Raw genomic sequence first — 21419 nt, forward strand, 5'->3', positions numbered from 1 at the left:
AAACTGACTATCAGTTGCTTTGGATAGGTTGCGAAATATTATGTGAAAGCATGGTGTTCACTACGAATTAACAGCATCATTCACAATTGAAATAAAATTCCACCATGTATTTGTCATTCATGACACCCTTAAGTGATAAGGTAATCCCGATGCTAAATGTGCATCACCCAAAAACAGCTGTTCGGAAGGAACCAACAACAACATGATCCATGAGGATCTTACGTTATGTCGTTCTAAAGGAACAAAACTGCGAAATGCAGGAAACACTTACTAATCATGCATTTAGAAGAAATGCCAAACACTGAAGTTAATTAAAAAGTGGAAAGTCACTTGGAAAATATTATTATTGAACCGATTTTCAGGTTAGAAATGGTTTTGTTATGCTTAATAAAATTACCAGTCCACGTTAAAATTTACTACAACTTTAAGGAATTCTTTCCCTTGAAAAACAATGCTACCCGTACAGATCTATCTATTTATTGTCTGTCCCAACACACTACTTGTAAAGTGATTACTTAATTAAATTTAACGATGAATAAAATGAAAATACAACAAGGGTTGAAAATAAAATATTGTCACTGGCTGACGAATCGAAACCGCATTCGCAACTCAAGTCTCACATTAATACACTAAGTGTCAATATGCACACTATCAAACGAAACGGACGTCAAAACGATAAAACAATTAAGTCCGTAAAAATAAATTAACATATCGAAGTCATTAAAGCTTAACACGCGCGGAGAATCACAGTAAAAATATTAAATCTATATCGGGCCGATATCCAACATTTGGACAACCCTCACTCGTCGATAGCGGTCCCGTTATCTCAATGGAGAGCTACGCATTGACCCTCTTCATAATCATATCATACTGTAGATGCTACCTTCGTCCAGGCCACTTCAACAAAAAAACAAAAGAAACATCTAATCTGAGACTTGAGTGTGTACAGCTGCCATCCCAGACCTATCGTCGGGCTCACTTGAAATCTGTACATCCTAACACTAATCACTATGTACATGATACCTTCCAAATTCTATCGTCGGGCGTGAACTAGGACGTCTCATCATCAGTGACACCAAGGATAACATGTGACGTCCTAAATCTATCGTCGGGCGTCAAAGTGGGTCGTACCACGCATCCCTTAACATATCAGGCGAACTAGCAATTTCAAACAACTCCGACATTTAATACTAAATCTGGTCAGACAAATAACGCACGACGGAACCAACGTCTCTTACTATCAAATGAATGCAAGTCGAAAAATACAGTAAGTCTCTACCTCATTACAATACGTGAACTCAAAAATAAATATACGTGACGAACGATTCTCCACCTCGAACACAATCTCAGCCTGTGCATTGAAGTTTTAGGGAAGCAAATGAAAATTCCCAACACACGTCTACCATTTCGTGGATGCCTACAGAATAATAATCATCACTACCGCATTCGTAATTCTCAGATCGCCTATCATCAATTCCAACTATTTTTATCAATGACCTATCCAGTGAACAAATTCAATACAACACCAACCGTGTGTCCAAAGTGCTCTTTTTATCCTTGAGGTCGCATCATTTTAATATTCATACAGGCTTTACGTAACAAAATCACTGGACGTTTACTACCAAGATTTTAACCTTTTACTAGAATCGTTTTCACTTGGGATCTTTCTATAAATTTACGGTGCTTCACACAGTAGTCGTCTCAAATTCGGATTGATTGCGGAAAACAATACAGCCTGCCTCAACACAGCCTGTTTCCTAAATACTTCCTCTTTAAAAATATAGCCTGTCTCAAACTCATTCTCCTCGCTTTATTCCAGCGGTATCACTTAAAATCCAAGCTTCATTTCATCCATCTCTCTCATCTCCACATACATATAAATTCGTCGCCCTCAATCCCTTTCTCTTATATTTCCAAGACCCTTTTTCATAATTCAATCCGCTGGTGAAAACAACAACCATTATTAAACACATCTCTTACTTTACTATTATTACGACTTTCAGACCTCGAGAATCCAAGAGCACACAGCGACTTTTCGTATCATTGATATACACGATGTCTCAAAATTTCCTTCCCATTAATAATGGTAACTCTATCAAATTTCACCGAAATTATCTAAATATACCTGCGATCCTTGTAAAATATACTGATTAAATGCAATTTTAACATAGAAAAATTTATTTATCCCGCGGTAGACATTATTATTATTATTATTATTATTATTATTATTATTATTATTATTATTACCGACCAACATTTCTGAATTCAACTGATATTTGAAATTTAGATATTCGCCACGACTAATTTACACTTATAACTTTCCAAAAAATCCACACTTTGGACAATATCTCATCGAACATTTAACACCAAAATTTTAAGCGTCGCATTTTCCGTTCTTGACATGAAATTTACACACTGAAATTTTCACACGCTGACCCAAAATTACAACACCTTTCGCCTGATAATTACGAATATCAACCCGACAATCATCTTGAAAATTTTGTTGGGACAGAACAATTTAAACTAACTACAACATAATATAAATATAGACAGACCTGCACATGGTACCATTCCCAGCATTCTGGTCACATCGTCACCAGCAGACCTCGTGCTTAGCCGTACATTTTCACAGATAACATTTTCATTTCCAAAATCTCACTCGTACAAACACTACCCTTCTCACACACGATATTAAAATTACCACATAAATCAGGCACTTTCTCTGTAATTTGCACCACGACTTCCCTCGTTCTGCAGTCGGCTATGACTGTCTGACTCGTTCCCAGAGTTGTCTCTCTCCGTTACTCCAATAAACAGGTATTCAACAGATAAAGGGAGCAGAACTACTCTGAATAGCTTCCCCAAACCCTCTTCACTTTCAAGCGTACATGAGACGATATAAATAAAACCTGCTGTGTATATTTCAACCAGCCTACACTTTCCTAGTTCGTCGGCTAACGTTCAGAACTTTTCCAATCACTTTCTCTTCTTACCCGAGTATGTGGACCTTAGCCACGGACATGTATTTAATTATTTGTCGATCAATCTGGCGCGAATTTCCAAGGACGACGGGCACAAGCTCCCGCGGCTTCAAGTTCCAGATCGACACTGAAAAATCTACGGTGGGGGGTTTCTTTTATAATCTCAGGAGGGACGCTATCCCCACTATGAGGCTTGACTGTGTAATCTGCTAAATTTGTGTCTAATAGACCGATTTTGATGAGACTTGTCCCAGACTTCCGGACAGACTTGCACTTATTTTAGATGTTAATCTCATAATTTTACTACACACACAACAGGGGAAATAAATTATTTCTGCCCGTACGTTTCGCGCGTTTTCTTCATCCCCTGACCTTGGCACGTGTAGCTAGTTCACTGATCTTATACTGACATGTACTTAGGCTTAACTGCATTTATGTTTTTCCCGGGTGTCTCTGTCTTCACGTAGGGTGTACGAATAATTTAACTTATTTATTTCTTTATTTGCTGTATTGCCAAAATCCCTCGTTGTATAGAATTCCATGAATTTAAAGAATTGTCGGGCACTCGAGTTCCACCGAGGTGTCCCGGTATTTCACGAGCTTGCCGTGAGATCCTTCCCACGCGACATCGGGGCTCTTAGGAGCGCAACATGGCTGCCCTCAAACATAAAAGTAGTTTCTTGATACAAATAAATATTGAGGAAAAAAAATATTTTTTTCTCTCCGTAGAATTATGGGTTCAATAGAGCAAAATCTAGCTGTAAAGCTATCACAGCAGACCTGGAAGACTTAAACAAGTGGTATTTGAGGACGTCGAGAGATGGCACCACAAGATAGTTATAGAGGGTATCCCTGCCATTATTTTCGCAATGCCTCTTACAGAGCTAGAGGGAAAGTTGAATGCGTCATCTAGAGCTGCCGTTATCATGGTTATGGCTAGCCATTCCTTAATCTGTTTCCAAAGTGATTTTTAAAAATATAATCGTGGAAACAGTTGATTTTAATGCCTTAATATTTTCGTAGTCCCGGAGGAAACTAACATAGTATTGTTTCGCGCAGTGAGGGGGCGTAAAATAAGCTGCCTTTGATCCTTCTACGACAAGTTGTATGTTTTGTCTATTTTATGGACTTTTTTTTCTCTGGTGCCCCCTTACAACATGGAGTTAAAATTTAAATTTGACTCTACGACCCGCCCAAGTGCCTCACACATCTTGGTGTAAATGTTGGTACTGATCAGTGGAAACGTGTAGATGTGTATAGTTCTAACGAACAAACTTACGTTTGATTGTATAGATATAGGCCTATAACAGGCGATCATAAAGTTTCTTTTCGACGGCCATGCAGTCCTGAATCGGGATGCCAATCAGGCAAAATCGCCATGAGCTACGAGGGACTCATCCCACCAACGCACCAAGTTGAAGATCCCCGTGTGGTACAACACCGTGCTTGCTGTTGATCCTCGTCCGACAGGAAGCGTAGACCCTTCAAGACCTTTTTGAGGGCACCTAAGGCGTAATAATCGCATGAGAAGAGATCAGGACTATAGGGCGGCTGCCCGAGTGTCTCCCACTTGATTTGGCTGGATGAGGCTGGCCTCCCAGATCTACCAGCGTCCTTTGTCGAAACGCGACCCGCACGGAACTTGGTGCACTATTCCACAACAGTGGTTTTCGACGTACATGATGCCCCATACACATTTTAAATTCTCCGGTGGATATCCACCAGTATTTGTCCTTCAGCAACCAAGAAGTGAATAACAGCATGTTGTTTCTGCTTGGACGCATATGGCAATAACGTCGCCATAGTCTACGCGGCTGCATTTAACACACTCACCTCGGCCCGACACGACTGCCACACTAATCCCTTTGCCTACGTGTCCGTGCTTCTATATCGGAGACGCACAATGTTGCATGTCCCCTGCAGCAACGCCCTCAAACGGAAACGTTCTGATCATGTATTATATATTTCGAAAAAATGCATTTTTTACAATTTTCTGTCATCATCTCCCATTAATAAGATGCTGGACCACCTTCGGCTTGTACTTCAGCTTGTGTGCAGCATACAATAGATTAATGCAAACCAAGATTGAACAGCTCAGGCACTATGCAAGATTCCATCCTATTAGAGAACAACTTGTGTTCTATAGGATGCGCCTGGTCTCCTCAAATGCTTCCATCGAAAGTAATAAAAAGACCAAGAGAATATCAGGATAATACTTGCCAACTCCCCCACTAAACGTGTTTCCTACGCATTACAGGTTATATCGTTGTACTCAGGAGTGGTGGGTTCCATCGCCGTCATCAGCATACCCAGAGAAAGTTCGCTGTAATTTCAAATTTTCAATTCTAAGTCTGGGATTTTTCCCGTTTTCTGGGACCTGTATGACAAGAGAAAATTTTGTCACGACTTCATCAGAGCCTAATATTCCTATCGAAATAAAAGTCAGTGTTTCAATTCTTATTAAATTTACTTTGTGTGTTCGTACTACTTAGCAGTTTTTACTCATTTTACTCACGATTCACACTGATTTCAATCCTGGAAGAATCAATCTCTGGAATACAGATTTTATTAAGTGCTGGCGAAGAAAATAGTTTGCCATTGAAATTTACGATTATTCAAACATTTATTCATCAAAACCTCTCCTATTTATGCATTTTTATAGCTTATGTATTTCTAATTAAGGCCACGGCCTCTGCATAGGGTTGGTGTAAAACTGGGTGAAATCCATATGTACTGTAGTGTCAATTCCAAGTAATTGAACAAAAGGACATGAAGCCTATTTAATCTAATTTATGTAGACTACTGTATAGTGCAATTAATGTTTATTTGTAGAAAAATATGTTCGGCCCCGTTTCCAGCACTTCACGCCCTACTGTATGACATCCATTCTTTCTTCTTCTTCTTTTCCTACCGCTTTTTCCCACACCTGTGGGGTCGCGGGTGCGATCTGTGTCGCACATGTGGATTTGGCCCTGTTTACGGCCGGATGCCCTTCCTGACGCCAACCCTATATGGAGGGATGTAATCACTATTGCGTGTTTCTGTGGTGGTTAGTAGTGTAGTGTGTTGCGTGAATATGAAGAGGAGAGTGTTGGGACGGACACAAACACCCAGTCCCCGAGCCAGAAGAATTAATCAGAAGCGATTAAAATCCCCGACCCGGCCGGGAATCGAACCCGGGGCCCTCTGAACCGAAGGTCAGTACGCTGACCATTCAGCCAACGAGTCGGACACTGTATGACATCCATTGCTCTGAGCTAATGTCAGATTTCTACCTTAATTAAAACCATGTCCGCCTCTGTGGTGTAGTGGTTAGTATGATTAGCTGCCACCCCCGGAGGCCCGTGTTCGATTCCCAGTTCTGCCACGAAATTTGAAAAGTGGTACGAGGGCTGGAACGGGGTCCACTCAGTCTCGGGAGGTCAACTGAGTAGAGGTGGGTTCGATTCCCACCTCAGCCATCCTGGAAGTGGTTTTCCGTGGATTCCCACTTATCCTCCAGGCAAATGCCGGGATGGCACCTAACTTAAGGCCACGGCCGCTTCCTTCCCTCTTCCTTATCTATCCTTTCCAATCTTCCCATCCCCCCACGAGACCCGTGTTCAGCATAGCAGGTGAGGCCACCTGGGCGGGGTACTGGTCAGTCTACCCAGTTGTATCCCCCGACCCAGAGTCTGAAGCTCCAGGACACTGCCCTTGAGGCGGTAGAGGTGGGATCTTTCGCTGAGTCCGAGGGAAAAACCAATCCTGGAGGGTAAACAGATAAAGAAGAAGAAGAAATTAAAACCATAGTCGTTTACATTCCCAGGCCTACCTCATAGTATGCACAAAACCAGCCCTGTTACTACAACATTTAACAAGAGAAAATTTTGTCACGACCTCATCAGAGTCTAATTTCCCTGTCAAAATGCAAGTCAGTATTTCAATTCTTATTGAATTTACTTTATATGTTCGCACTAAGCAGAATACCAAGAAATTTAATGGCAAGAGGGCTGGTATGTGGTTAAAATGGCACATGCAGCTCATCTCTATTAGGGGGGTGTGTATGAAAAGAGCTGCACCACCTCGGAATGAGGACACGAGTTTACTTTTACTTAGTAGTCATATACGCAATTTCTGTAATTGGAGTGATGGGGGGGGGGGAAGAGGTCCTGTATTTTCATAGCCTGACCTGCATACTAATAATTTGTGTGTAATAATCATTCCAGAATTGCTTTTGTAGCATTTTTTCTAAATTCATATTGTGTGCGTGTTTCTTTATTTCTATACCTTCTCAGATAAGAAAAATTCAATGTGCAAACAATAACAACACTGTCTAACCAGAAAAAAGAAATAGCAATGTAATATACCGTACCGTGGAAACTTCACATATAAGGAAAAGAAAATATCTCCACTAGTACGAAGTATAAGAACACTCACAGAGAGCAGCTGAAATCTCTCCAAGTAAGTAATTAATTTAGCAACATAAGACAGTGGCAAAGTAGGTTAACTTACTTTTACAACCAAACTAACACAAATATTTAATACCTTTTTTAACACTTTGTGTTGCGTCACACCGACACACATAGGTCTTATGGTGACGATGGGATGGGAAAGGCCCAGGAATAGGAAGGAAATGGCCGTGGCTTTAATTAAGGCACAGCCCCAGCATTTTCCTGGTGTGAAAATAGGAAACCATGGAAAACCATCTTCAGGGCTGCCGACAGCTGAGTTCGAACTCACTGTCTGCCGGATGCAAGCTCACAGCTGTTCGCCCCTTATCGCACAGCCAACTCACCCGGTAAATATTTACTACTAGCAAATGTACCCCTGCTTCGTTACGGTATTCTATATTATATACGGGCTTCTGTGCGAATTACTGTACACGTAGTGAGTAAGATTATATTAAATTGCATGTCTCTTACCGTTATCCCAGAAAAACCACGGGGAGGACACCATAAGTTATTTCCGATGTAAGGTGCGCGTTGGAGAGTTTTGATGTTAATGGCACTCCGTGTTTACGACTACCTTTCACAGTCGAGTTCGGGAGTTTCTACTAAAATGGCAGTTCACTTCCCTACGGTCATTCACAATCGAGTTGGGGAGTTTTCATTATAATGACAGGCCCCTATTCCTAATACCAATCAATTAAAGTCAACGTGTAGAAACTTTCTAACAACTTAAATTCTAACTGACCTTAGGATGGTTCGTGCGTTCAAACAAAACTGGCACTGGAGATCTCTTGTAGTGACCGTCGAATTGTAGTAAACTTATGTATTGTCTCCTTTTGGGATGAAACTTGAAGTCCCACTGAGCTTAAAGATGTCGGAATGTTTGCTGCCTCTACTGCGGAGATATTTCTAACCAGAACACAACACAATCAGTACCTCACGCCGTATTCATTTACACGCACCTATATGTCATGAATTGACACTGGAAATGCGACTAGTGTTGTGGTAAGGGGAAAGAAAGGCACGAATCAATCCTTTCTTTGTGCGCTATAAATCGTAGACATTAACAGTGCATTGTTCCGGAGCCACTTAGCGTGCTGATGTTAGCGTGCAGAGTACGAAAATAGCTCGACTGCTAATGGACTTCATCACTAGTGTGTGCTCGTCTGGATGGTATCTTGTTGGACATGGCAACCATAAAAACATACTATTATTTGGGAACTTCATTCTACATGCATCATACAAACACACATCTTCACTATAGATTTACAAAGTAGCTCTGTGTCCTTGCTTAGTTCCACACCTGTTATCATCAGTCATTGAACATTGAGTCTAACGAACGTCGCTCCCACTATTTTCCTTACTGGCCGAGTCCATTATTCTCCTAGATAAGCTAACCTCCTCCATTCACCTCACGTGACCCCACCAACGTCCGGCTCCATGGCTAAATGGTTAGCGTGCAGGCCTTTGGCCACAGGGGTCTCGGGTTCTATTCCCTGCAGGGTCGGGAATTTGAACCATCATTGGTTAATTTCGCCGGCACGGGAACTGGGTGTATGTGTCGTCTTCATTATCATTTCATCCTCATCACGAGACACGTAGGTCGCCTACGGGCGTCAAATCAAAAGACCTGCACCTGGCGAGCCGAACATGTCTTCGGACACTCCCGGCTCTAAAAGCCATACGCCATTTCACTTACCCCGCCAAGGAAACCGGTTTATTAACAATAAGAAGAAGAATTTATGAACAAAGGAAAAAATAATGACATGATAACACAGTAGTTAAAACAGAAGCACTTTATGCATCTGAAACTATTATAATTGGTGGCAAATCTGGAACAGAAATGATAGAAAAACAAGAAAGGAAAATCCACAAAATAATCTTAATAATGCTATGTGTTTGAAGTCCCACTAACTACTTTTACGGTTTTCAGAGACGCCAAGGTGCCGGAATTTTGTCCCGCAGGAGTTCTTTTACGTGCCAGTAAATCTACGAACACGAGGCTGACGTATTTGAGCACCTTCAAATACCACCGGACTGAGCCAGGATCGAACCTGCCAAGTTCGGGTCAGAAGGCCAGCGCTCAACCGTCTGAGCCACTCAGCCTGGCACAGAATAATCTTAGGACCAAAATGCGAAAAACAAAATTTGGATGAAAAAATAAATCTCATGAAATCGATCAAGTTATAGAAAAAATCACAATCAGGAAACGGCGATTACAATTTTATGGTCACTTATATAGAATGGATAATACCTGGCTCACAAAGACACTTTTAAACTTAACGTTATCAATGAAAAAATCACAATAATTGCTAAAAGAAATAAGTGAAGACCTAAATTAAATTGGATAATGGCGAAACCATTCAGATAGAATAAAATTCAGAACCTTAATTCACAAACACACATTTTCTGTGAAGCCCGCCCGACTAAATACTGGATGGACTGAACAATGTAAAAAGTAATACAGCGAGGGGATGAAAGGATAGTGGGAAGAGAAGAAGGAAAAACAAAAAAGTAATAAAAAGTTCAAACGTGGTCCTTACTTGGGCATAACGAATCAAACAATGAAATTAAATGAAATGTCGTAGGATGGCTTTTAGTCCCGGGATATCCCAGAACGGGTTCGGCTCGCCAGGTGCAAGTCTTTCTATTTGACGTCCGTAGGCGACCTGCGCGTTGTGATGAGGATGAAATGATGAAGACAACACATACACCCAGCCTCCGTGCCATTTGAATTAACCAATTAAGGTTAAAATTCCCGATCCGGCCGGGAATCGAACCCGGGACCCTCTGAACCGAAGGCCAGTACGCTGACCGTTCAGCCAACGAGTCGGACAAATCAAATAATAATAATAATAATAATAATAATAATAATAATAATAATAATAATAATAATGGTTTAAGTCCCAGTAACTACTTTTAAGGTTTATGAAGACACCGAGGTGCCAGAATTTCGTCCCGCAAGAGTTCTCCTACGTGCCCATAAATCTACTGACGCAAGGCTAACGTATTCGAGCACTTTCATGTACCACCGGACTGAACAAGAATCAAACCTGCCAGCTTGAGCTCAAAAGACCAGCGCTCTGCCGCCTGAGCTATTCAGCCCGACTGAAGCCGGTTTATGCATCCATCGAGTTTATTCGTAATTTAGCCTTTATTGAAGGTTTCTAGTACGGATATATTCCAGTAATTGTCGCCGCCTGTTTTTATAAGCAAACATTCTCCCTACATTCATGCATATTACTTTTAACTTATTAATAAGATATCATGAGTCCACCCAGCTGTCACTCCCGTACAGTAAAGTCGGGCTGAAAACAGAGAGAAGAATGGATGCTTTCGAACGAGGACTCGCTTCTTTCTTACAGAATACCGTTGATCGCAACTGCGAGCGCGTTTCGCATTTTCTTTGTCACTCAGTTCCCATTGCCAACTGGGGCAAGTAAGGTAAAGAAGTTCTCCAACCGCATAATTTATCACCGGGGAGTCTCCGCGCTCGTTCTGCTTCATCTCAGATCGATTTTTACTTTCAAAACACTATGTAAGTGAACGGATTACTGTATTCGTGCAAACTTTCGAATTCCTGTTTTTAAGTGGAACGTCTTTCAAATTGAAGCCGGGTTCTCCGGCGAATAATCGTTTCATGTAAGACAAAACGTACTGTTGTTATAGCCCAAAATATGTTACATATACAGGAATGGTTTATTATTTTAAAATAGAAGGGTGAGTACACAAGGTATGACTGCGGTAGCTGACGTATTACGCATGACATCATCACAAGATGACCGCCTTAATTAAGGTATGTTTTTCGCGGTCGAAATGCAGACAATGCGCAGTGTAACTTGATATGTAGATGCATCCAAGAGATAAAAGGTGCCATTTGATTTTTCTTGACGAGATATGTCAGTAAGTATCACAAAAATAAAAACTTGACCATACTGTAAATTAGGGAGAGGTTTTGTGACGGAAAATGTAGGAAATTAAGCGTTACAAAAGTCAAATATATCACTAATGGACGCTTTCCAAACAATAGGCCTATAAGAAACGCGTGTAAGAGGAAACTAGACTCAATAAAGTATGGAAATAGACCAGAAGTACCTCTACAGAACGAATTAGGTGGCTTACAGAAGCTTCGGTGCGCAGAATGGTGCCTGTGAATGACGGGGTGGTCGCAAGTAGCCTACTTCTCGAGACCAGTAGGAGACCAATGCAGAGCCAGTAGGAATTGACGGAAAAGGTGTACAAGAAGTAAACCTGAATGATCACATTAGTGTACAGGAAAATATAGCCCCCAATATTGGAGATGCAATGTATGAAATGATTTGGCAAAATGCATCAAAATACTTTGAAAATACCTTTTATAGCAACGAACTGAGACTCGTTTGGAATAAAACACTTCAGTTCAGCCCACCCCTCTGGTAATGAAGCGACTACATCGAACATAACTTATATCCTGTTATTTCATTTTCTTTAGCACATTCTTGAATGGCAGGAAATAGTACGTAACTTATCAACGATTTCTCTCCCGTGAATATATTAACTCTGGAATTCCACAGGGTCAAACCTGGGACTGTTGCTGTTTTCAGCTTTTATAAATGACCTACCCTTCCTATCTTCACATCCCCCTAAAAGGCCCCTATTCAGCATAGCAGATGAGGCCACCTGGGCGATGGATTGGTCCTCCTCCCCAGCTGTATCCCCCGACCCAAAGTCTCACGCTCCAGGACACTACCCTTGAGGCGGTAGAGTTGGAATCCCTCGCTGAGTCCGAGGGGAAACCCAACCCTGGACGGTAAACAGATTAAGAAAGAAAGAAATAATAAATAAATAATATATACAATTAATATAGATTTAACGTTTGTAAGAAACACGGATTTAGAATTGTAAATCACACATCTCTCGCTTCTCACCATTGTTCAGTAGCCTACGATTGGGCAATTGATAAGAATTATGCAAATGAAAATTTCAGTGAGTAATTAAAAGGATATGAAAACTTTAATTTGCTGATTATTCGTAATTACAACACATGATTGACGTTTCACGTAAATAAACATATCAACTATGCCTAGTAGGGCCTACAGCCTACTACGTCTCTTTCGACTCATCCTGACGTGTCATGATCACTAGACACCAAAAACATGGGTTTCGCAAAACTATGATTTAACACGTCCTGAAAGCTGCTTTCGGGGGCATTTTGGCCAGACTTGGTCTAAAACGACGTTACGTTACTTGTCCCATACTGACTTTTCCCCCGAATGGCTGAGGTTTGATTTCCAGTTGATTTTCGGTAAGAATGTTCTCGTAAAAAACCACATGGCATGAGGAAGGGCATCCAATCTTAATCCGCCGATCAAAACTAGAACAAGCATGAGTAGCTGCAGCGACCCCAAAAGTACAAGGAACAAACAGATAAAAATATTTTTTTATGTTAAACGTGGTACTTAATGACCTACAGAACCAATGAGCAAACACAGAGGAATACATGTTGAACTTTTATTTTATGCATCCCACCTCTACTCCAAGGAAATCGAACATCTCTTAGTGATTTTCCAAGCCAACGGCTACATCAAGGAATCCTTACTCCACCCGAAGAAAGATTTCAAACGGTTGGGAGAAGCGTTCTATATAGCCTGTTTTTTATACTCTACACTTTCCACGCCAGTAAATTCCTCAATCGCCATAGAATCAATGCTATTTTACCACCAGCGTAAAAACTATTCCTCCCTCTTACTTGAAACAAAAACAAAAGTAATATTTTAATTTGTATGTATAAATTTGCGTTTACATTGCAAAGCATCGGTGGTTCTAATTATCATTCTTACCAGGCATGGTAAAACGTGACGGAGCTTGCTGGAAAACAGGGGGCTGAGGAATGCGATGAGAAGGGAAGGCAGCAGCAGGTGTATTGTGTCCTCCCCGCATGCCATTTCAGGGGGCTGAGAAGAAGCGGGCGGCCCTTGAATGAGAATAAGTGAGCGACGGCTATGCCGTCCAGAGCAGGCAGAGCACACAGCTGTCATTCTGACAGTACGGTGCGGTACAGGCGAGTCGTGTGTTGTGTTGTGCGATAGGCAGATAACGAAGTTGTGTCGTTAGGGCAGTGTTCGTGTCATGCGAGGGAGTGATATTAGACACGCAACATTATTACTTCTAGTTCAGGTAATGTGACAACTTTTTGATTGATGCCTGCTTCTTTTTTTGTGTGTGTGAATAAATGTTTCCTATTTTCTGACGGTTTACTAATCACCAGAAATGTATTCTCTAGGTTAATGTTTCCTAGATTTTCCACATTTGTGTACCACTTTTAAAACAATTTCTACAGATTTTACCCATGGTTTTTAAAATCGTAGCTACCGAGTGAGTTGACTGTTCGGTTAGGGCCAAGTAGCTGTGAGCTTGCATTCGGGAGATAGTGGGTTCGAATCTCAGTATCGGCAGCCCTGAATATAGTTTTCCGTGGTTTCCCATTTTCACACCAGGCGAATGCTGGGAATATGCCTTCATTAAGACCACGGCCGCTTCCTTTCCAATCCTAGCCCTTTCCTTTCTCATCGTCGCCGTAATACCTATTTGTATCGGTGCGATGTAAAGCAATTTATAATAAAAAAGAACCTGTTTAAATAGTGATACCTTCGTTCAGTGCCTGTCTCAACATAAACTGTAGAAATGAGTTGGAAAAGGAAAATGACAACACTAGAAGTACAAAACACGGATCAAATTTTACAGCATTCGGCAAAACAGAAAGAAATATAGCTCGATATTAAATATTGATGATCGTATTTAACAAACTCTTCGATATGTATTATATGTTCTGAACATGACCTAATACGGTGACAGTTTTTTAGGGTACAATGTGGTCGTGAAAATATAACCATTACTCATAATTTAATAATCATATTTATCTGTTCATCCGACTCATTGGCTGAATGGTCAGCGTTGAGGCCTTCCGTTCAGAGGTTCCCGGGTTCGATTCCCGGCTGGGTAGGGGATTTTAATCGCCTCTGATTAATTCTTCTGGCCCGGGGACTGGGTGTTTATGTTTGTCCCAACACTTTACTCTTCATATTCAGACAACACACTACACTACCAACCACCACAGAAACACGCAATAGTGATTACATCCCTCCAAATAAAGTTGGCGCCAGGAAGGGCATCTGGCCGTAAAACAGGGCCAAATCCATATGTTCGACACAGTTCACACCCACAATCGCACAGATGTGGGAAAAGCAGAAGAAGAAGAAGAAGAAGAAGAAGAAGAAGAAGATGTATATATCTGTCCGACGACTCAATGACCGAGTGATCAGCGTGCTGAATTTCGATTCAAAGAGCTCCGGGTTCGATTCCCGGCCTGTCCGGCGATTTAAATTGCGTGAGGTTAATTCCTCTGGTTCGAAGACTAGGTGCTTGTATTCGTCTTAATACGTTCTCTTCATCTGTATACAACACGCAACACTGCCAACCACTACAGAATCAAGTTTTAGTGAATTTGCCCCTCCATATAGGGTTGGCGGCGAGAAGAGCATCCGGCCGTATACGAAATCCAGTGCCGAAACGTCTGTAATATATTTTACACAGATCACTGGCCAGTATAAACATTCTTAATGAAATTAAGTGAGGTTCAAAAGATGTAAGATTCAGTCTTAAATCCAGATTCGCATAAAGCTTGTTGGGTTGCTTTTTTTTTTTTTTTCGTGAAGGCCTCCTCCACTACTTCAGTCTAGTAAACGAGGCAAATGTTGCAGCGGCTCCAAACAAGTCTTAACTTCAACGTAACTCTGCGTCCGAAGTATTATTTCTTCTCTTCGTATTGATATGCAGTTCCTCTTTTGCGGATTTTATTTGTAGATTTCGTTTTTTCCTCTCGTTATTTTCAGCATACCCGTGAACTGTCCAGGGCGTATCCTCAAGGGTACAAGTACCCACGCTTGGTAAACGCTGCCCTAGGCATGCATTTGTTTCTTGCAGCTTATAGTTCTTGTTTTTGTTGTTGTGTTTTCTCTTTGTTTTGTTATTTTATTCAAAATATATTTCTTATTCATTCGGTAGATCATTAAATAACACATTTAGGAATACCGATACGTTGCGGCTATTTACTTGCTTTGACCGATAGAGTTGCTAAACGGGACGGGTGGTGTGACTGTACAGTTCTATTCAGTAGGTGATAGGTTCCAGTGCCATGACAGAAGTTTTGAAGTTGATTTTCCCGTGTTTCCAATGTAACGACTTAATATACGCAAAAACTTACTGTTTCCTCGTACAGATCCTCCTATTTCCGGCTCTGTCATTAGCTAAAGGTGCCATATAATTTAGAATGGTGAATGTAAGGATGGGATCTCTATCACGGTTCCTTTTTACGGCGAGGGAGGGGAATGAGATTCATACCAAGGTAATCGTGTTGCGAATCCTGATTAATTGCATTTGGAAGATAGTGGGTTCGAACCCCACTGTCGGTAACCCTGAAGATGATTTTCCCTGGTTTCCCATTTTCACACCAGGCAAATGCTAGGGCTGTGCCTTACTTAAGGCCACGGCCACTTCTTTCTCATTCTTAGCCCTTTCCTAACCATCGTCGCCGTAAGACCTATCTGTACCGGTGCGACGTAGGCCTACACACCTTATAAAGAAAAAAGAAAGATTGTAAGATTTGTAAACGGAAAATCATACTCTTGTGCTTCAAATTCCTAAAAATATAAGTAAATGATAGAGCCATTGGCTAAGATGTACATAAGTGAAATATTGTACTAAGAACTTTCTTCGTTTTTCTTCTCGATGCTGGGCTCCTTAGTAACAGGCTACGCAAGGCACATTAGTAGAGACACTACGTGGACACACACCACAAAAACTTCACACAGCCGTGTTGAGTGGCTCAGAGCGCAAAACAACACACACTAAGTGCATGAGGCTGTTGACCACGATGTGTTTAGTATTTACAAGTATATGAAACAAAAACATCATTAATGTAGAAGTATTCTCCAATCTCTTTTTATGTTTAAAAATAATCATACCGAGCTCGATAGCTGCAGTCGCTCAAGTGCGGCCAGTATCCAGTATTCGGGAGATAGTAGGTTCGAACCCACTATCAGCAGCCCAAAAGATGTTTTTCCGTGGTTTCCCATTTTAACACCAGGCAAATGCTGGGTCTGTACCTTAAATAAGGCCACGGCCGCTTCTTTCCCATTCATAACCCTTTTTCTGTCCCATCGTCGCCGTAAGACCTATCTGTGTCGGTGCGACGTAAAGCAACTAACAAAAAAAAAATCATGATCTTGCAAAGAAGTTTTGTGTAGGGAGGGTATTAATACAAGACTGTGAAAAATGAACAAACCGAATAAATCTTCGTCACCATTTTACACATATTTTCATGGAGTCGACTGTAGTTTGAAATAGTTTTTATCCTATTCTTTTCCTACCGCTTTTTCCCACACCTGTGGGGTCGGGGGTACGAACTGCGTCGCACATGTGAATTTGGCCCTGTTTTACGGCCGGATGCCCTTCCTGACACCAACCCTATATGGAGGGATATAATCACTATTGCGTGTTTCTGTGGGGGTTGGTAGTGTGGTATGTTGTATGGATATGAAGAGGAGAGTACTGGGACGTACAAAAACACCCAGTCTCCGAGCCAGAAGAATTAATCAGAAGCGATTAAAATCCCCGATTCGGCCGGGAATCGAACCCGCGACCCTCTGAATCCTAGGCCAGTACGCTGACTATTCAGCCAACGATTCGGACTTTGAGAGAGTTTTTTTTTTTTTTTGCTAGTGGCTTTACGCCGCACCGACACAGATAGGTCTTATGGCGACGATGGGATAAGGAAAGGCCTAGTAGTTTAAAGGAAGCTGACGTGGCCTTAATTAAGGTACAGCCCCAGCATTTTCCTGGTGTGAAAATGGGAAACCACGGAACACCATATTCAGGGCTGCCGACAGTGGGATACGAACCGAACTCTCCCGGATGCAAGCTCACAGCCGCGCTCCCCTAACCGCACGGCCAACTCGCCCGGAGAGAGAGTTTTTACATTGATTGTTGTTCATTTATATTCGAAGCAATGACTATCTCCGATGATAACCCTTACAGGTGCACTTGTTCGAATGCAGACTATCTCTGATTACCTGTGTTCCAGAGGTGCTTACTCTGTGTGTAACAGACATAGCGGTTCCCTGTGTAGATCAGTGGTCGAGTGTCAGAATCTGAATCCCAAGTTCATGGGTTTAAACCCAGCTGAGGAAACCTAATTTTCGAGGGGCGGCGAAAGTTCATTGGTATTTCATGCCGTAATTGGTCGGCATATAAAAGACCTGTGGTGACATATTTGGGGTTTTTCCGACGAAATTAAATAAAATATCGGTCAGAGGTCATTCATAGAGCTCTCTGTGTGTTTTTTTCTATCATTTGGTAGAGAAAAACGAAATATCGAGATTGATACGCAGACAACCTAAATGACGTCAAGATGCCTAAATACTGTAGCTAAGGCCATGCGATTAATATTAGCGAGTGTTTTGTTGCCAGTTGGTGACTAAGGCTTGAAATTAACTAGACCCTACTATTCAAGTACTAGTCTAAAGCCACGGTGAAATATTTGAGCTAGGAGTCGCATCTGTAAATTCGGAATTGTACAAGTTTGAATAATAATAAACCGAGCTCGATAGCTTCAGTCGCTTAAGTGCGCCCAGTATCCAGTAATCGGGAGATAGTGGGTTCGAGCCCCACTGTCGGCAGCCCTGAATATGGTTTTCCGTGGTTTCCCATTTTCGCACCAGGCAAATGCCGGGGCTGTACCTTAATTAAGGCCACGGCCGCTTCCTTCCACCTCCTAAGCCTTTCCTATCCGATCGTTGCCATAAAACCTATATGTGTCAGTGCGACGTAAAACAAATGCCGTAGCAATAATAATAATAATAATAATAATAATAATAATAATAATAATAATAATAATAATAATAATAATCATCATCATAATAATAATAATAGTAGTAGTAATAATGCTTCGGCTACTGCATGCAGGCCTTTTAATTTGACGCCAGCTAGGCTGCGGCACGTAATTTTTGACGTCCCATTTTATACTACCAGGGGGGAGGATTGTCTGCATCTCTGTTCGGCAATCTATGGTTGGTTTTCAATTATTTTTTCGGGACCAAATGTGCCACCAGAGATCTTTTACATGCCGGCATCGAACGACATAAATTGTCAAGTGGGCTTTTCTCCGCCACCTGTCTCGTGTATGAATCCGCAATCTTGGAATCAGAAGGCCGACAATCTACTGCTGATCCACAGAGGGATCTTTCGCGTTATAAATTAACACGCCAACAAGAAAATTGGTTGTTTGAAGACACTTTCATTATGTGGTCGTAAACCGCGAGAAAACTGTTTCTTTTTCTTTTTCTTTCATTATGAGTTTTAGCTCCCACTACGAAGTTTTGATGTTTCCGGAGACATTAAGGAACCAAAATGTTGTCCCAATGTACAGTACACTACAGCTAAATCTACCGACATGAAGATATTTTAGTACTTTCAAATACTGCTCGAGTTAGCTCAGGTCGAACCCGCCAACATGCGATCAGGAAGCAATTCCTCTACCGTCCGAGCCACTCAGCTCAGATTTTAAAATAATGACTTCAATTCAAGTTATGTAATATGTTCTCAAGGACCTATTTGTATTGTCTGACATTCTCAGTCTCTTTGATAGTTGTTTGACGTCACAGTGACTCCTGTAGATCTTCAGCGACATTGGAATGGGAAAATGTTATGACTGAAAAGGTAATTGCTGTGGCCTTAACGAAGTTACAGTCCCAGCATTTGCCTTGTTTGAAAATTAAGGAAACCACAAAACATAGTCTTCATACCTGCCGACTGTGAGTTTCGAACCCATCATCTCCCGATTGCAAGCTTGCAGCTAAATGACTCGTACTGCATGGTGAACACGCTTGGTCCTTCGCAGTCATTGCGAGGACCAAATTTAACGCCCTCGACTATGAAATTGGGTACAAGCAGCTTACTGTACCTTGGCTGACTGCTGTTACGACCCAACAAGTGCCATGGGTCGATAGGCCTATTTTAGATTTCTTTTTTTCTTTTTTTTTTTTTTGCTTTACGTCGCACCGACGCAGATGGGTCTTATAGCGACAATATCATAGGAAAGGCCTAGGAGTGGGAAGCAGCCTGGTGTGAAAATGGGAAACCATGGAAAACCATATTCAGGGCTGCCGACAGTGGGGTTCGAACCCATTATCTCCCGAATGCAAGTACACAGCTGCGCACCCCTAACAGTAAAACACTCTCTTCATCGACGGTGGACAGCGTCTGTCGGGTATTGGAAACTGCCTGTTAGTGTGATGGAGGATAGTGTAGTGCAAGTTGGAGGAATGTTAGGGACAGTACAAACACCCGTCGGTTTTTTTTTTTTTCACCTTTATTTACTGTAGTTACATATTTTCGAGGAACAGTTTATTTTTTTTTTTTTTTTTTTTAGAATCTCCTTTACGTCGCACCGACACAGATAGGTCTTAAGGCGACGATTGGATAGGAAAGGCATAGGATTGGGAAGGAAGCGACCGTGGACTTAATTAAGGCATTTGCCTAGTGTGAAAATGGGAAACCACGAAAAACCACGTTCAGGGCTGCCGACAGAGGGGTTCGAACTCGGTATCTCCCGAATGCAAGCTGCGTGATCCAAGCCGCGTGGCCACTTTCTTTTCCTAATTGTTTAATGTCGTACGAACATATCAAAGGTGTTCGGCGACTCACGGGTGGGTAAGGACGAGAACTGGACAGGTAGCGGGCCCAGCACTTGCCTGTTGTAAAAAATGAGATGCCTGGAAAAAACAATCTCGGGATTGCCGATGGTGGGAGTCGAACCCACCATCTTCCGAATGCAAGCTCACAGCTACACGACCTGGACCACGAGACGAACTCACTTTGAAAAACTTTGTCCATCAACAGAAGTCTTAATTTCCAAAACTATAGTACAGATATGGTTCTTTAAATCGATATATTAAATGGCAATACTTGTATAAATCAGTAACCACCAGTGACAAGAATTACAGCAATGATATAGAAGTCAAATTTGAAATTTTTGCTAGCCCCACACTTGGACAGTTATAGGGTTAAGTATTAATATCTAGGTCAGTGACCCGATGAGAGACGAGCCAAGACCACTGGGTGAAAGGGAAGTAGGGTAAAGAAAGGGATGGCGGTGAAGGAGAGATATGTAAGAGTGCCGACTTCAGGGCTAGTGGTTAACAGCTCCGTGTTATTGGCTTTCAGAACATCTCCGGAACCAAATTCCTGCATTGTGGCACTCTTAAAATGTATAGCAACTGAAAGAATATTAAACAATTATTACTATCTGTTATTATTATTATTATTATTATTATTATTATTATTATTATTATTATTATGTTCCCAAAACTCATAATCTAAAAAGGACATTAATAAGTAATTCATGAAAGCTAACCCATAGGAGCCACCACTGATTCTTTTATCACAGCCGTAGTAGTTGGTTCAGAAATTCTATTAGAATCTATCTCACAATATACTATATATCACTTCACTTCTGCAGACTAAACTTGTATTGTGAGTTTCTGAGTGTAGACCTAAGAAAAGTGTTTTCATTTTATTCACTTGTGTATAAAATATACTGCAGTAGCTTCTTTACTGGCGTTTCTACATCAGGCAAGGTTGTGTGTATCGTCTGCGACATCGGGAAGTCCCATTGCGACGCAGCGACCAAGATTAATATATCACAGTAGCACGCTTATTCATCACGTCGGTCGATGACCTCCATGTTAGCTCCTTTGGAATAAGACGAAGAAGAATTTTATTTTTCTATTAACTTCATTAATGTGCCCAAATTGCCTGTTTCCAAGCGTACATTACAAAGTAACCTTTAATTCAACCTAAACAATGGAAATATTCATAAAAATGAACTGAAAACGATAATCATGGGTAAACATTTTAATTCACTCCTGAAACTATTAGTTAAAGCATAACGATTGGCCGGGTGTGTTGGCCG

At 41.4% G+C, this 21419-nt stretch overlaps 1 protein-coding gene across 3 annotated transcripts in view; it reads left to right on the forward strand.

Moving 5' to 3' along the window:
- Positions 1-13420: 13420 nt before the first annotated feature.
- Grip (Glutamate receptor interacting protein) overlaps positions 13421-21419 on the forward strand; it is a 475280-nt gene continuing 467281 nt past the window's right edge. For all 3 annotated transcript variants that reach the window (XM_067137515.2, XM_067137509.2, XM_067137516.2), the window contains exon 1: positions 13421-13567. The gene's annotated coding sequence lies outside the window, so the exon portion shown is untranslated. The remainder of the gene's footprint in view (positions 13568-21419) is intronic.

The sequence above is a fragment of the Anabrus simplex genome, chromosome 1 (genome assembly GCF_040414725.1).
Source record: "Anabrus simplex isolate iqAnaSimp1 chromosome 1, ASM4041472v1, whole genome shotgun sequence".
NCBI classification, from domain to species: domain Eukaryota; kingdom Metazoa; phylum Arthropoda; class Insecta; order Orthoptera; family Tettigoniidae; genus Anabrus; species Anabrus simplex.